The following is a 17,961-nucleotide window of genomic DNA, read 5'->3' on the forward strand; positions in this document are numbered from 1 at the left end:
CAGCAAGACTCTATAAACTTGGAAACTGCATTCTTTTGATTAGGCTAGAGAGGGACGGTGAAACAAAGAGTTTCAGTTTTGGAGAACCTCTCTCTCCGGACTGGCTCCAGCATATATACCCATCACTGCACTGTCCTTAGGCTTTCCTCTCCCTTCCACCCTATTTTTGATATGCATCTTTACTCTTTCTCATTTCTGTACAAAGTATTCCCCCCTTCTAGCTTCTTTCGTTCTTCCCTAAGGCTTTTGTCAGGCTATGCCTCCAGTTCATGCCATGTAGGAAGTAGTGAAGAAAAGGAATGTCACTAGCAGGAATCTGTGGAAGCAATTAGAGTGGGAAGGTGTTTACTTCTCACATGCCTGCATGTGAGACGTACATGCACCTAGTCAAGGTAACCATAGTCATCTTCCACCTTGCTTTATCAAACAAGGATGTGAAGTGGGAAAAAACGTTTGGGGACCTTGATTATTCTGACACCTGACTATGATTTGTGTGCTCATTGTATGGTAATATGCACATACACATAGAGACATGTAGACAAGTGCATGCCTGTGTTCCTGCTGTTTGAATGGCAAACAGATCAGACAATTCCCAAGCTCCCATCGATATATCAGGAAAAAGGGATATAAAGTGGGCATTCCCCTTCTGTTCTCTTCTGCGCTCTGCTAAACTACTTCTACAAATTAGAGAACAGAATCAGTTTAGAGAAAAAGACTGTACTCAGAAACTGTTCATTTACAGCTACAGTAGAGACCTACTGTCAGCAATGGGACTTTGTGACAGGGTGAACGAAGCTTTAGTGCTTTATTTTTCAGAAAAAAAAAGAATTCCAAATTAGCAAGATTTGGTCTTGACCAAACAATTTTAGCTCAGAGCTAATGAGCTGAATTGATATCTATTTAAAATCTCAACTTTAAAAAACAGGACTACATTGATCTTCTAGGTATACAAGACCTAGAAACTCAATTTTCTCTCTTTTCTTTGGAATATATTTTGTTGAGAAAGTAGCAAATCAGTTAGACTGTGAATCCTAATAGCTGCTTCTTTCTGTCATTCTTGCCAACCTTTTCGTTCAAGCACCTTTTGTCCATTTCTCCAAAAATTTAGAATAAAATGTCTTCCTGAAGATGCAACATGAATCCAGGGATGCTGGTTTCTAATAGAAACTTAGCTGCAACATTACCTCTACTTCTGCAGTGAACATAGTATGCTGCAGATCTCAATCATGTATTTAAATTCTCTGTGGATAGATAGATTATTGCTGCTGTGCGAAGGAAATCTTTCTGCTACCCTTGAGTAATATCCTTTAGCCTTATTCAGCCTGAAAGTATTTATCAGAAAGTCATTACAGCTGTTTTGTTTGCATATAGCTTTCATTCCTCGTATTTTAATGTCTGGACAGCATTAGCTCAATTAGTCTAATGAACGAGTAGGTCTTCTAATATTTACTATCTAATTAGTTTATTGGCCTAGATGTAATGTGCTAGGTCTAACTGTGCAATGTGTCTAGCCAAGACTGTTCTGAAGAACTTTGTGGTCTATTTCTTTGATATTTTGGCCCAGCGCTTTTTGGAAGAGAAAGAATGGGCTAGTTTCTGTATCTGTTTTCCTAAGGATTGTTAAAGCTATAAAGCATCCTAGAAAAGGTGATACTCTTGCCCTACTAAACTCCCAAGCAGAGAACTCTGAATCCCTTCTATCTAGGGCAATCTGGATGGATTGGATAGCACCTGAGAGAGAAACTAAAATAAAGGGCCATCTTTTGGTTTCCAGCTGACACATAGCATGCAACACCAGAAATGGAGGACAACGCAGTGCAATATATACCAAGGATCCTAAAATGCTCTGTTATACGCTCTTCTCTCTCCAAAGGGAATAAAAGAACAAATGCATAACAGACGTTAGTTGTATTACCTATTAAGCTACTTGAAAGTGTTGAGATCTTACAAGAAGAGCTCATATCAAAACAAACAGATACACTATGAATGGAAACAATTAGAACAAACAGTGTTATACGTAACTAAAGTAGCTCAGACTGTTTCTAAAAAAAGTAGAACAACAAATTCAATCACACTTTCCCCCCCTCCTTATTTATTCTATGAAAAAAAGATCGGTAGTTTGTCAAAGGACTCCTCCTGGCAGGCTGAACAGCCTTACAGGTTGATCAGCCTTAGCCCTAACATGAAGGTTTGTACCTAAACCCAGCTGCAGGCACTGATTCCGTACCAGGCCCGGCTGAGGCTCGTTCTCTGCGCAGCAGGGTTAGCAGGTCCGCCGTGCACCACAGCTGCTGCTTGTCCTCACAGCCAGGTGAGGCAGGGGCTTTATCTACCGCCAGCCCTGCGGCCTGGGCTCTCCAGCCCTCATGGCTGCTCAGAACCTGAAAACTCCGAGAAAGGGGGATCAGGAGCGGATGGCTGAACAGTCACGGGCTCGTTTCCTCCAGATAGGAAGGTGGAAGAGTGACTGCTTAACTGAGATGTGTCTGAACGCTCTGGGGATCGTCAGCTTAACCTGAAATTTGAAGAGAGCAGCCTTAAGAAGTCTTGAACTCAGCTAAAGGTAGGAAAACTCTGTGGTCTCTGTTTAAGGCTGCTGGAGCTTCCTTATTTTTATTCAGCAATTGGAAATGCTTAAAAGAAAGAGTAAAAAGTTAAATGTGTGAGTAAAATAGTGTGTGTTTTTAAGTAGTTTTAAGGAAAAAAAAAGCAGTTTGACCTGTATCTAAACTTGAAGCTGCCCTCTGCTGTGTTGAGAACAAACAAAAGAAGAAAGTAAAAAGAGCATGCTGTTAAATAGATAAAAAAAATACATTGGAAAGAAATATCTAGAAATTAGGTCTCTTTTTTTTAAATTACTTTTACTTATTAGCCCCTTAGGTTTTGACCCAAAAGGTGGCTTTATAAAAAGGTGTTCTCTAGTTCAATCAGTATTTCCAGCTAGCCTAGAAACTAAAATTGGAGTATGCAAGCAAAATCTTTTCCTGTTTACTCAGTCTCCGTTTATTCTGTATGGCGTAGCCCACAATTTGGAGGCTGTGTAGCTTTGTTTCTTTTAAGTTGTGCTTTAACTTGGTGACAATATGCACAGCTGTAGGGCATAAAATGAAGACATATAGGGCTATATAGCTCTGTGCATATGTGACTGTGAAGTTACTGGTTGCATCTCCCTTTTAGTTGTATTCCTCAGTGTTACAAGGAGTGTTGTGAATTCCAAGGCATTCCCAAGGTTTACTACAAGATATTTGTACTTCTGGTTGTAAGGAGTTTGACTCAAAAGAAACTTATGCTGCCTTCTAGTCCCAGTTTACGTGAACAATAACAGATATCAAAAGTTTCCAAAGGTGGACATTGGATCATCTCTTTAATGTAATACTGTTGTCATAGGGGCTAAAGATATGGTTAGGAGCTATAATGAATCCAGGAGTCTGCTCACAGGGCTTGAAAGTGTGGCCTGAAAGGCAATCTGAGCATAGGATGCACCAGATACTTTCCTCTTGAAATACTTGCTGGGGCAATTCAGTGATCCACCCTTAAGATGAAAAGGACACAATGGGCTATTTTAGCCTTAGGGTCTTTTTTTTTCTGGACAGCAGCATCACTGCTAATGATGCTGAATGGGACATCCCAAATAAGGAAGCTAAAGCAATTTGTGAAGCATCTTAGAAATGTTTGTGGAAGCCTTGGGTAGATGTGGAAATAAATATGAAAAAAGTGGCCTCTCACTGTTTAATATATTATTTACATTCATAGTATATGAAATTGATTAGTGTGGTGTCAGAATTACTTTTGTGTGCCACATGCATTAACCAAAAAAAAGCATAACTGCAATGCAAGGATGGGAGGTGGTCCTTGGGTAGCAATTTTGCTTCCTGGCTTTCAGGAAGCTATTTACATCTGGGCAGGAGAAAGGAGATAGACTTGGCCTTTCATACTACTGTGTTTGAGAAGTCTTGACATCAATTATTTTAGAGTAAGTCAGTTCTCTGATTCTCTGCCTTGCTAACTGCTGCTGTATTTCATGAAGATGGATAATATGTAGTGGATGCCCCTGCTGTCATGGGCAGTCGTAGAACACTTACTGTTACTGACAATCAAGTAATAATCGCTATGTTTCAGGATTAACAAACCATATTCTGGTAAATGGTTTTAAAAAAAAAGTTTTAGACTGTCCTTGTAACGTTTCAGGGAACCAATTCTATCCTGGTTCACTGTTGGAAGGTTCAACCAGTGAACTGAATCTTTGTAAACAATTACATATCAGGGGGAAAGTTTTGTCCTGATGATAAAACTTTCTGAAGGTGTATGATTTGCTAAAGATGCCAGTCTATATCATTAAGCACTTCTTAAATCTTTGAAAGTCTGGTGCCATATTCCATTGTTGTAGAAATAACCACTTGTATGGTGTACCAGGGTGTCAGCATATCAGAAATGTTCCGATTGCTGTACTGGTAGTATAGATTGAATGTGATCAATAATGGTACAGTTAAAAATAGCACAAGCACTGACTGCCCTTCAGCTTTGCATCTGGCTTATTGCAAAATGGAAATATTTCACTTTCTGAAACTTTCATTCTCATCTGATGCTGCTGCTTTCCTCCTCAGTGGAGTTATATGTAAGCTATGATGATGCACCTGTAAAACAAGTTTGAATCCTGCTTTGCAAACATTTATATATGTTTATAAATTGGTCCCAACATATCCTGTTATCTTATCTCTGAGCTTTGAGTGTTAATAGAGTAATTTCTGATCCCTTCTACTTCATCAATGTACATTCACGTAAATTCATGTGGCAGTTTAGAGCCAATTAAAATTTATAAGCCACAAGTAGTGAGTGAAATTCTAAGGATTAATTTACTCACTGGAGTATTAATCTGTGTAATGTAGTAGGTTATCCTTCAGTAAACTTGCCTATATGGAGATAGGGAGATACATTTCCTTGCATGTTTTGCTGTAAATGCAGTAATTGGTCCCACTGGGCTGTTGAGCTTGAATGGTTACAGCCAGCAGTACCACTGCAGCCTTGGTATGAACCCTGGGAAAAAAAACCAAATCAGCAATGTGAAATCCAGTTGTGTTTATCTAGCAGGATCCATCTTGCTCTTCATTCCCTGCTCAGAGTTTGAGATCAGGAAAGAAAAAGCAAAATAAATAAAACTAATTAAAAATGAAAACAAAAAGACAACCCTTGCTGTGAATATCAGACAGTATAACCTATTCCCTTACCTCTCCCAAACCTCTCCATGTAATGAAGCGATTGAGAAGGGATTGGAAAAGGGAGGCAGTGATCATAAATTACTTAATACATTTGGCAGAAGGAGCTTCCTCCTTAAGGCTTGTGAGTTAGGATCTTTTTACACTTGGAAAACCTAATTGATCAAGCCTGGTAAATCTGACTTTTGTTAATAGGTTTTTAACTATCATTTATTCAGCTAATGATCTTGCTGATAGGGAGCAGGGACAGAGATTGTGGCTCATGAAGGGCCACAGGAAAAGCTGGTGCCTGATCCAATGTTTTAATTTAGATCCTTTCCCCTCTGCTTCAAGATCTGCTTCCTTTCATCAACTTCTGCCTTCCTCCTAAGTTATTAACTGTGAGCTTGCTATGGTGAACCCACTAGAATTCACATGTGCTTAAAAAGAATTAAGTAAATAAAGGGGGGGGGAACGACACCAAGTGTCAAGGGAGCCTGGAAAGATAAATTATTTTCAGGGTTTTCTCTGGAAAAACCCAGTCAGGACAAGCAAATGAATGAATAAATATGCTGTAGAAACTTTTATCTTGAGAGCACTGAGGTTTCAGGATGAAGAGTTGCAGTAAGAATTCCTTTCCTGAAGAGGCTAAGCCTGGTATTCATCCTTGGTTTTTCACGGCTGTTGCTGGCCATAGGTTGGAAAGCCAGCATCCCTGTTATCTCACATTATTGGATTTATCTATCATATTCCCTCTGACAGGGATGATACTGAAAGGCCAAAACCTGCTGAATTGCCTTTATCTGGATGACATATCCCTGTCCAACCTGCTAGTTCTAATTCTTGTGTTAGTCAGTTGATGTGGAGTAGAAATACAGGTGTAAAAAAAGTAAAATGGCGTTCAGCAGGTAATTCCATGTCAGCTGGGAGCAGAATGCAAGTTCTTCTCCTTGGGGAGCCCTGCCCTGTCTCCTAGGCTGTGCATCCTTCCAAACTGTTCTTTCCAGCCCCCAAACATTAGGTCCTTGGGGAACTGTCTGTCCCTTGGACAACTCGAATCTCAAAGCAGGTTGTGACCTTGCAGGCTGCTATGTGGCAGCGAAAAGTAGGCAGAAATCATGGTATGGCTACAGGGCTTACCAGTCACTGATTGCCAGCTGTGCATGAAGATGTCATGTTAGTTATGCATTTCAAGAAAGTGGGGAAGAACTGGCTGGTTTCTGACCTCTTTATAGGACCAACACTGGAACAGAGCCCAGAATAAAGGCATAGGATTTAAAGGTTTTTTAACTGGAAATCATGCTGGTGTGCACTCATGTATGCAATTAAGCTAAAAGGCCCTTATTAAGGCTGTCCAACTCTAAAAACTTTTTTAAAATTATGGAAATAGGATCATATATAACACAGGTGCTTTGGGGGGTAGAAAAAAACCAGCTTGAAAAGGTATACCAAAGAATCTGCTGTTAGGAGTAGAAATTACCTTTCAGGTTTCATATATCTGACAGAAAGAGTAGCTTCTGTCTCAATGAAATTCAAATGCATATTATCTGGTTTTAAGTGGTACTTTATTTCATACACAGGTATGTACTCTGAAGAAAACAAAACAAAAAACTGTGGTACATTTTAAACCAGTTCATGGGGGAATGCTACCTTGTTGCATACTGTATTATTCTAAATTGCTAATGCTAATTCTTTCTTCCACATTCTCTCTCTCCAATTATTGAAGCTTGCATATGTTCTATTGTTGTGTGCACTGTTTTCTAATTATCTTCTATGAGGTATTACTACTATATCCCTACAGAGAATAACGGAAGTCGGTAGGGATTCATAAAATGCATTTAAAAACCCTCTAATGGATATGTGAATGTGGGGGAAAACAGTGATTTTCTTTTTGTTCTAGCTTTTTAGATGTCTGTCTCTATTCAAACAGTGGCATTCAGGAGATGGAGATTTGATTAGTATAGTTTCGTTCCATGGCATTATTTTCTGGGGAGGAGTCTGGTAAGAGTTGTCTTCCACAAAGGTCCCATCATAAACACTAATGCTTGTCACTTGTTCTCACAATTCTTGGTAATTTCTTTGTCCTTATTTTTTTGGCTACTCAAACTCAGTCACTTTTGTAGTTTTTCTTATACTGAGTGTTCAAAAAGGATCGTCACCTGTTTGAAATAAATTGAATGAAATTGCGAGCATCCAAGTGTAATTATTAATATTGTGGGCTTTATAACATAATTTACTCTTGCAATTACTACACTCACTTTGTATTTGAATGAATCATTTTTTTTCATGACTTGAAGTGAAATATTCCCTTGCCAAGGATTTCCCAAGATTTTACTCTGTATAAACAGAACTATAAAATAAACTGCCATGAAATGAAGATTCTTGCACTTCTAACATTGGGCCTGAACAATTGGTTGGATTCTCCATTGGGGAAGTAACTTGATTTTTGTTGGGCTTAGACTTGAGGGGCTTTCACTCCAGTGTAGCAAGGCCAGCTCTTGAGTAAGGGAGCACCATTTTGGAAGCTGTGACTGGCTTTAAAGCCCTTTAAGCAGGCTGAACTGTGCAGTCACAGCTGTAGCCATGTCTAGCCTGTACCTCACTGGCACCAGTCTGTCCCCATTCCCAGGGAGATGCATGGGGCTGCCCTGTTCCCTGTCTGGGGTAGTGGGACAGGCCATGCCATGTCTGTCAGGGAGCCCTGGCAGTGCCTGGGCTGTGCCTGAGGGTGTAAGCCTGGACCCGGTGTGACTTTGGTTTGGTAGTTGTCATAAGGGTGAATAAAACAATAAGCAGCTTTTAACTGAATGGAGAGAACTCTACTGGCTTAACTAGGCTTTGGATCAGCACTTCAGAGAGTTGATCCTTTTTTCCAACACACAAAAACTGAAGCCTTGACCCTATTTGCCTAAGTACTTAGTGGTGCAGACTGCTATAGCGTAAGGAGCTAATAGTATTGACTGTGAAATGTGTGACACCCAGGCTGTGCTCCAGTCTGATACAAAGAGTATCTAGAATGGTGCATGTACTCAGCTGGGTGGGCGGATTTAAAACTTGTTCAAAGCACTGGGAGGATAAAGCAGTTTCTGATTTATTTCAAATCTGGATCTATATCAAGAAGAGTGATAAGATTGCAGACAGATGGGGTGTTTTAAGCAGATCAGTTAGAATTGCAGGATTACTTTTTTCTTAGCCTCATGCTGTGGTCCTTGTTGAGAAATAATGACAAAATTACACGTTGAGTTGTTTGGTCTTTCTTGGTCCTTAAGTGACCTGCATACATTCATGTAAAACTGTTTGATTTAACTTCCTCTAATATATTAGAACTACTTCATTCTTAAGTTATCTTTGAGACCACTGTGAAGCAGCACTCTCTCTTCCACCCCAATGCCACTGATGTTTAACTATCTCTGCTACTGTACCATTTCACATCCCACAGTGTGCCCTGCTATTTCATGGAGAAAATATCAAGTTCATTGATCTACAGCTGCACCTTACTGAACTTCTGCAGTGTCTCTGTCTTCTGTAGGTCTTTGGTTTGATCCTTCTCTCTGCCTGTTATAAGTTACAGCTGAAAAAGCTATTCTCTGCTGATTAAAATGCAGGGTGAGCTGGCTGGCGTTGCTCTTGGCAAACATTGCCCTAGCCACCAGGGTGGGGAACACATGGAATAATGAGCTTTAATCCTTGTTAATAATACATATGAAACATGCAGGCCAGCCAGCCTTGGTTGTCAGAAGATCCTGATTTACCAAGCCTCACCTCTTTGGAAAGAAGTGATAAAGATTAATCACTGCTTTTTGTCCACTGATGTTTACTTCCCATTTATTTTGTTCTTGACCTTTGTTCCTCATGAGCTTCGTTGCATGTTAGCAGATCCTTGGGTGGTCTCTTACATGTCAAAACTGGCTTGTCAGGCAGTATTTTTCTTTCTTTCTGAAGTCATAATTCCTGTTTGTGCACTGGCACTAAGTCTGCGCTTAAATTTGCGTAAGGAGGCATTTGGCGCAGGTGTCAGTCTCTGGTGTTTGTGTGACTGTGTGTTGAGGAAGTGACACAGCTAGTGCCCATAGTATGAGCTGGGTGCTTGCTCTACGCATGGAAAACCCTGAGACACAGGGGCTGGCCTATAGCTGTTGGCCCATGGAAGCTGCTGTCCCAGGCTGAAAAGCCCTGCCTGGGTTGTGGAAGAAAGGGCGTAACTTACAAATTTCATATATGTTTTCTTTTTGACAAGAGAGATGCTATAGATAATGTGGGGCCCATTCACCTTGCCCCAGGCCTCATGCCAGCTGGCTCTTGCCTGCCAGCCTCCCAGCTGCAGGCTGGCATTGGAGTAGCGGAGGCGGAACATACCAATGCCCGAAGCTGTGGCAGTAAATTATTATCATGATGCTTTTGCTGCCATGTCCTCTGTTGTCCTGGGAGGGAGAAGATGCTGCATTAACCAGCTGTTTGGGCTCCTCTGCTGTCCCCTAGCTCTGCCTCGCTCAGCCACCGCAGGGTTGCTGTGAGGTGTGGGAGAGAAACCCCCCGCAGCGCTGTCGGACGCTGCGTGGTTCTGTGTTCCTGTGATCTGGCTCTTCAGCCATCCTGTGTAGAACACAAATGAAGAGGATCATACAGCCCTTCGCACTGTGGTAACAAACGGCTTCCAGTGTTTCACATCTACCAGAGTAATTTCAGCATGTGCACATGGGAAAATGTATATTATTGGAGTTTTCCAGGCAGTATTCATATCATTATCTTGATAAAAATGTCTTTTTAAAGGCTTTTTAATGGGATTTTCTAATAATTTCAAAGTAGTCAGGCATAGTGGTCTTGATCTGTTCCAAATGGATTGCACGAAACAATATGGTTTGGTACCAAACTAGTAGTGAAGGGGAGGGGAGGCCAGCTTTGTTTTTAGCACTTTTCTCAAGCTAGAGCTGCTTCTATTTATACCCGCCAGAGGGTTTAAAGGTGGTCTTGTTCTACAGGCTGGGTCATGAACTGCTGTGCTAGATAGACCCATAGCTGATGCTATTGGTGATGTTCCCCAGGTCCTAGTTTCTTGTATCATAGGAAGATCTAGCCATCTTCACACTTTACCTAATTGTCTAGGTGACTTCTATTATAAAAAACACCCCCCCCCCAAAAAAACCTAAAGCTGGCTTAAGAAAAAGAAAGAAGCATCAGAAAGAATGAACTCCTGAAGCTTTTCTTGATGAATGATAATTGAATTGTATATTTAATGTGAATAAATGACTTAAATTTGCTGCTTTGAGTCTGCATACAGTGAAAAAAAGTATATATTGCTGTGGTATTACTTCAAAAGTTCTACTTAAAAAAAAAAACCTTGAGTGTACTGTAACTTCTACCAGAAGGCCCTATATAAGGCCTTTTAAAAAAAATTAAAAAATAATTGTTAACTTGTGTTAGATGCTGGCAGGATACACTGACTCTTTAAAATACCTTACATGCAGTACAGGAAAAAGTACAAATGATATGGCTACCTTAGAATGGTAGGATGCTTTGTCTTCTGCAGGGACTCAGGTATATAGCCCCTGTCAGCATATATCTGTCTTTGAAGGAAAATGGTACAGTAAGGGTCTAGCACCTGGGTACATGCAGAATTCACAACTGCACATAATAGCCTCAGGCTCAAATGTCTTGTAATTGTAACAGTTTATAAGTGCATTTGATTTGGTATGTGTATGTCTGAGGGAGAAAGAATTTATTTATTTTGACTTTTTTAATGAGAAGATGCTGGAGGGGCACAATGGTGAAGTGGTGAAAGTGTTTCCATGTTTTTCGATGGAAAACCAGGCACAGATGTAGATCCTTTTCCAGGCTTCCTGTGAAGGCCAGACCCTGATGGCCACCAGCTAGTAACTCTAAGTTGCCAGGGGGCTGCTGGCACAACATTTTCCTTGGTGCTGTAACTTGCATGCTATGGCAAGGTTTAGCTGAGCTAGCTCTGTGATCCAGTTGGCTGAGGAGAAATCGTCATTAGGTAAGAAGAACGTGTGTGTGCTGTGGAGAGACCACAAACACAGACAGTGAAGTCTCTGGGACACTTTAAGCTGGTGGTTTTCAGCAGCATTAAGCATTATCAGTCCGTAGCTTCTATATTTGCGTGACTATTTACATGTACAAACTAACATCATTGCACTTGATCAGGTCTTAGTCTTCACTGCACAATACTAGTATTATGAATATGCATGAGCTATACTGATGGGGAAAGGCATGACGGATGCAGAGTTTCACACAGCTATGAACCTTGTGCTCTTGACATGCTCTCCACAAACAGCAATACATTTGGGTAATGTATGAAACTTACCTTGTTTGTTGGTTACTATGTGTGACCCTCAGGAGTCACATGTGCAACACAGGAGTACTGTACCACTCTGAGTCCTTGCATCTGAACTCTCAGTTGAGAAAACATCCCAAAGATAATCTGGCATTCAGCTCTCATTGACTCCTTAAACACTGGAAGCTTAAGCCCTACCGGTCAAAATTGCAGTTCCCTGTGGATTATAGTTATTGGTGAAGCTTGGGTGCAGTTTGAGCTTGAAAAGTGAGATATGGCCTTTCCTGTGCTGCCTGTTGTGTCTCCTAGTGCTAGTCATGATTTCTTTGCTAGATCCTCTGTGGATAGAATCACAAACCCATCTGCTCTTCAAGCTGTTTCTTTATTTTTAGGTTCCTGCTGTATTTGAGCCCCTTCCCCTGCAGCAGCAACACACTTTGCCTCTCTGACAGAGGCTTAAAATATAAGAATAATGATACTGGTTCATACCAGGCAATGGTGACATTGCTCCTTTCCCTCACTACTCAGTATGTTCTGGTGGCCTGTACTACATTGCTCTGACAAAATAACTGTATGCTCACATAGATTATGGCAAATGCTTTGTTTGGTCCTTATTCAGGGAAACCCAGATTCCCATCAGTCAGAAAGGCTTAGTTTTTGCTTTAACTTTTTTAAACCCTCTGTTGTGAGCAGACATCAGCAGGCAACTTGCAATCTATTAGAAAAATGAATTCATATGTTTTTTTATTTTTGATATATTGCCAAATCACAGGACTGTATTTGTCTGCCTGCTTAATTCACTTTTGTAAACAGTGAGCACAGTACGCTGTTCTGATGCTCAGGCTATAGAGCGTGTTGCATGAGGAAATAAATATGAATATTTTGAAGCATAAGGATTTGTCATGTTTAGGACACAAGTGATTGTCTAGTCTTTATCTGTGTGTATATATATTAAATATATAAAATTCCCATAGCCATAATTATTGGATTTATTATTGTTTTGGCATTATTAGAGGGGCTAACTCATTTTTTGGAACAACCTTAAGGAGAATGCAGTTTAAATGTTAATTGTTTTTAACTCCACATTATGTGATTCGTTAACATTAATATTTAATTTAATGGAGTCAAAAGATTAATGCCAGTGTTTATTTCTAAAAAAGGCAATGATGCTGCAGGACAGCCTTTAGCTCTGCTGTACTTCAGAAAATATTACTGAAGTAAATATTCGTGCTGCAATCATACAAATATTCCTTTCCTTCCCCCTCCTGAAATCTCTCCATTCTTTCATTCCTTATTCCTAAAAATAAGCCACAGGGTTCTAATGGGGACACTGATTAAATATTCTCCTCTGTAATTTATGCAAAAGCGAATCCCAACAGGAATCAGGGACTCTGAAAATCTGTTGTGAAATAATTATCCTGAATGACATTGTAGAAATGGTCCATGAGGATGTTGTCAATAATACATTACATAAAATCTGTTTGAAATAAACCTTGAAAATTACATGATATTCATGGGAACCTGAAAGAATTATCAGTAAACAAATTTAATCAGCTTGATGTTATGCATACCACTCAACCTCTTATTATCTGATCATCTAGGTTTTAGAATGCTATGGGGAATTGAATGACAATTAATACTAAGATAGAGCTGTAGGAGCTCATGTGGTGGCTGCAGGACTACCTGATTCTCTTAATTTTTGCTCATCTCTCTTCATTTGCATTCATTTCTTGCTGCCACAGAATCTTCAGTGACACCCACTGACAGTGACCTGGCTGTTTGTTGCAGCCATTCCCTTAACGAGAAGGCACTTGTTAACAAAGAATGAACCTGCTTGACAATGAAATCATTCTAATTCTTCCCACATACTGTGAAATGGTTATACCAATGTCTAGACGCTTCTGGTTGTGATATCCAAACTGCATTGTGACAATGGAAGCCAAACCACAAAATCAAGTGCAGCATAAACTACGCACTAACTCATGTACAGATTTATTGATGCTTCTTGCAGTAAAAGGCAGGACCATGGTGAACTCCATTGCAAGTAAGTTCAGAAGAGGTGGTACCTACTTCTGCTTCACTCAAGTCAGCAGAAGTTTTGCCACTGACCTCACAAGGAGAAACAGGATTGGAATTTCATTCACCTGAAATCCATTTTTTCAGGCTATTGGTTCCTAGATACCTGCTGAGGAAGTTTTACATAAGGTAAAAAATATGCAAGAGGACTGATGGGAGCTTCAAAACTTCCTTTGAGTAGATAGGAAAACAGTGCAGGCTTCATTGGTGTGTCTTTATTATTTGAGGTCATTGGTCACACATGTGCTAGCATCTAGGATTTAACCTTAGTATATGCTCTCAGTTTTACACATGCATTGCTTACAGGGATTTTCTGCTTTGTGAATGTATTTGGATGACAACGCGTGATATTAGAACTGTGTAATGATGTCCCTGTTCAAGATAGTGCTTCACTTCATTCACTAGTTGTGAATATTCAAGTGAGAATGCTGCCAAGGAAAGCAGCATCCTTTCACAGAGAAGCGCTAAGTTTCATTAAAAATGATTCCTTCAGGCTGGTTTATGTCAAGATGGCAGAAATGCAGCCAGATGCATTTTTAAAGAAGATCCCAGATGGGGGGAGGGGAAGGGAAATCAGCTGTTATGCAGTAAGTTTATAGCTTTGCCCAAAGACTCTGTCTAGTCTTTAGGCAAGTCACAATAGAAATGACTTTTGCAACTGTAAATGATGGACATGATTTCTGAAATAAAGGGCAAGTACTTTATTCTTTATTAGCAACATGTGTTCTAATAATTTTTTGGGGGTCTTGAAACGTTTTTCCTTGTCATTAAGATCAGCACAAAATGTACAGACTATCTTGTATTTAGAAGAAGTGATATAACCTTTTGAAAGAATATTTTTTTTCTTGATGGTAGGGTTGTGAAGGAACTTAGAATGGAAAGAGAAATACCTTTTTTCTGTTACGTTTAGCTATGCTGAAGCAGGATACTGTATGTTGAATGGGGCATCTGTCCATATTACATTTTAATGTGTACCAGTCTGGATGGATATTGATTGATCTGCTTGACAAACTCTTTTTCTTTCAGATCTTTATCCAGTTCTATTTTCTCATTTTTTCAAGTTCAATGGTGTTACCTTTGCATCACCTTAGCTAAGCCATGGAAACTTTAAAATGAAAATTAAATACTCAGAGTACCTATTTTCCTGTTCTTATTATAAGAACACAAAAAAATTAATGGCATTTTATTAATTTAAAAATATTACTTCAGGCTGGAAATAAATGAAATTGTGAGGCAGAAGGTAACTTTTAGTACCAAGATAAAATGCCTTAACCCCTCTCTGAGGGAAGATGATAGAGGCCAACCAGCTGGTATCAGGAGGAGACATGATTTGGTCTACTATAGTTGTACCTAGTTAAAGTGATGTCTTTGCTTAACTGAGTCAGATTCATATTAACAGAGACAGTATTTAGCGTAGTCCACTAAAGGTCTTGCTAATAAAACCTTTGTGTTGGTAAGCAAGGGTGGGGAGGGATGGGACTACCAGAATAAAGGACTTAGTCTATTAATGAACTATCATCAGAATAACTCGCTAGGTTTTAATGGATTATTTTGGGTTCTTTTAGTATGGAGAAGGGAGTGAAAACACATTTAGAATCAAGAATGCTATGTGTCACCTAAGCTGGGAAAACACAAATTTGAAGAAGACAAAAATCCTGGTTTGGATTATGAGGCTTTTATTTTACGTAAGCAGCAAATTAGTGCTTGATTGTTTTGATTCCAGGCTATGGGTTGTCCACATGCAAGGAGTTAACTAAATTTCCTTGCAAAAGCTAAGAGCTATAAACATCTTCGAATTGTTGCAGGTATGCTCACAGTAAGAAGTTGCGTGGAACTTAACTCCAATTGATGCATGAACTTCACAGTCAAAGGCTATACAGGAAGGAGAATCTCTAACAACTCCCTTTATTCAAGTGCTTTACTGAAACAATTGGTTACAGTCCTTTCTATGGTGATTGGGGTTTAATTATAGGTCAGTACCTATACAGATAAGGACAAAGTTTTCAAAGCCATTTGTATGACTTGGAGTGTCTCTTTTTTCTGGCTGAGCTGAAGTACTGCCTACAGAAATAATGTGAAATAAGGTGCTCCTGTCTTGCCACTATTCAGCTTTTGTGGTGTGCTGTTAAAATCTAAGCAGTTCCCTTGCTTAGGAAATTAACTATGCTAAGCCATCTATAATTAACTATGCTGTCTCATGTATACTAAAATTAAAAAAAAAATTACATTGACGGAGAAAATAGATAAGGTTTTCTTACTTGTTCACACGAATAGGACAAACTGTGGTTTTAGTCCCAAATAAGATCTAGGAAGGGCTGTTTAAGCCAATTCATGTGAAGTGCTCAAAACTGAAACATCACCTATTAGATACTGTTTAGACATCTATTGTTCTGTGATTAACCTTTGTATTGTCTAGAATTGCTAGAACACAAATCTTAGACTAGGTATTCAGATTTCCTTCTCTCTGACATTACTTTACTTGTCAGAGACACTTTTTATTGCCTTATTGGCTTCATGAAGTTAAGACTTGGCAGCTCTGGCACAAGGGTGAATCAGGAGAACTTACTTTGCAAGGTCATGGTTCACTATTAAATGAAACCCTATTGCAGCACATGTTAAACATACCTGAAATGTTTGGGTTTGGTATGGGACGGATGTGGAAATACTGTACTGGGCAGAACAGTGTCATCCTCTAGTTTTAAAAATGAAACTTTTATTTCCTGATTCTTTTTCCCTTTTTTCTTGTATTAGGAATGCCACCTTCCTCATCTGCTTTTATGCATGCTTCCTATATATGCATTTTGTCATGCATTGAAAAGGGTGCAGAAGAAATTCAGATACTGACAGGTATTCAGGTATTCTGTTCTTCAGTTTTTCTGGACTAAGCCCTCTTGTCTCCCAGTCCTTGCCACTGTCAATTGGCCTTCCTGCTCTGTTACCTTCTATTTGACATCATGAAGCATCCTCCCTCCTTCAAACAGTCATTAGTCTTTCCTGTAATTTCTCTCTGACCTTTCCTTTGGGAAATAACTGAATCCAGCAATATGTCTTCTGAGTGAATATGTCAGTTTTTCAAGACATATCTGTCACTACCTTCAGTATCATTCAAGTACAAGGCCTTTGGTCATCTTGGATTTTTATTTCTCTCTTCTGTGACTTTTCTAATTATGATTGTCAGGATTGGACTCAGCTGAATAACTAGTAACCAGGTTTTGGGTGTCCTGGGTTGCCTTAGCCTCAGAAGGGCTGTTAGCTTGGTGTGCTTTGCCCGTCAGTTTCCAGCCTGTGCAACTCCTCACAGACATGCTCTGCTCATCTTTGGATCTGAGAGCACATCAACGCATCGAGTGACGTCCTGTCCCATGGGCTTTTGAGGGCAAGCTTCTGTTATGGCTGACATCAGATTGCAAGCCCAGGGTATGAGGGATGAGTGAGTCTGCCTTTTGAAAAGTCAAGCTTACAGGCTGTGAGGTAGTGCCATGACTTGGGGAGACGATTAGAGCTCATCTAGTGATGCAGATTTGCTTGTTGCTTGTCTAGTTCTATGGGTTTGTTCTTGTTTTAATCTTATGAAATAATATATTAAGCTGGAACTGGCTTCATGCTTTACACCTCTATCAGATCTATTTTATACCAACCTTTCACTGACCAACTGAAACCTATTGCTTTCACCGTGACATAGCCAGGGGAAGCATTGTCCTTTCCACACAATTTACCTGAGACCCCAAAATAAAAGTAATATTCAAGCAATTGTAATTGATCCATTCCAGCATAGCTGTGGCAATTAATCTTATTGATGCAGGCCTAAACTATTCAGCAAATCCTTGTTATTAGCAGACCTTTGAACAGAATGGCGAATCAAAATGCATGTAAATTTTTTGAAAAACTATCCACAATTACTCAACCACTTCTACAGCAGCCTGTAAGGCTTCTTCAGCAATTGTCCATTGTTGTTTCCTCTGTTCTCTGACCCAAATGGCTTAAGTCATAGTATTGTCTGTCTGCCTTAAAGTAACTCCTGCAGTCCAGCTGTGAGGTGACCACATCTGAGCAGCGGGTAAAAACAAAAGGATTTCATGTATAAATATCCGTACGTGTATAAGTAGACATACTGAATATTAGCAGTAAATTTGTATGTCTGAATGTCAGTCTACATACACATTTAGGTAATAAACATAAGTATATGCACACTTGGACGCACTCACATAGAACCTAGTCCTATAAGCACTTACTAATGCTTCAGTTTATCAGTGAAATTAATGTGAGTAAAATCTCATGGTAGTAAAAACCAAGTTTTTGTATGAAGGCTTCCAGAATCAGTCCATGAGTTTCCTGGAAACAATCAATGATTTTTAGGGATGACTGTGCTGAACAAGGGGAAGTCAATGCAGCCTGTAGTAA

The sequence above is a fragment of the Gymnogyps californianus genome, chromosome 6, assembly GCF_018139145.2.
Source record: "Gymnogyps californianus isolate 813 chromosome 6, ASM1813914v2, whole genome shotgun sequence".
NCBI lineage: Eukaryota > Metazoa > Chordata > Aves > Accipitriformes > Cathartidae > Gymnogyps > Gymnogyps californianus.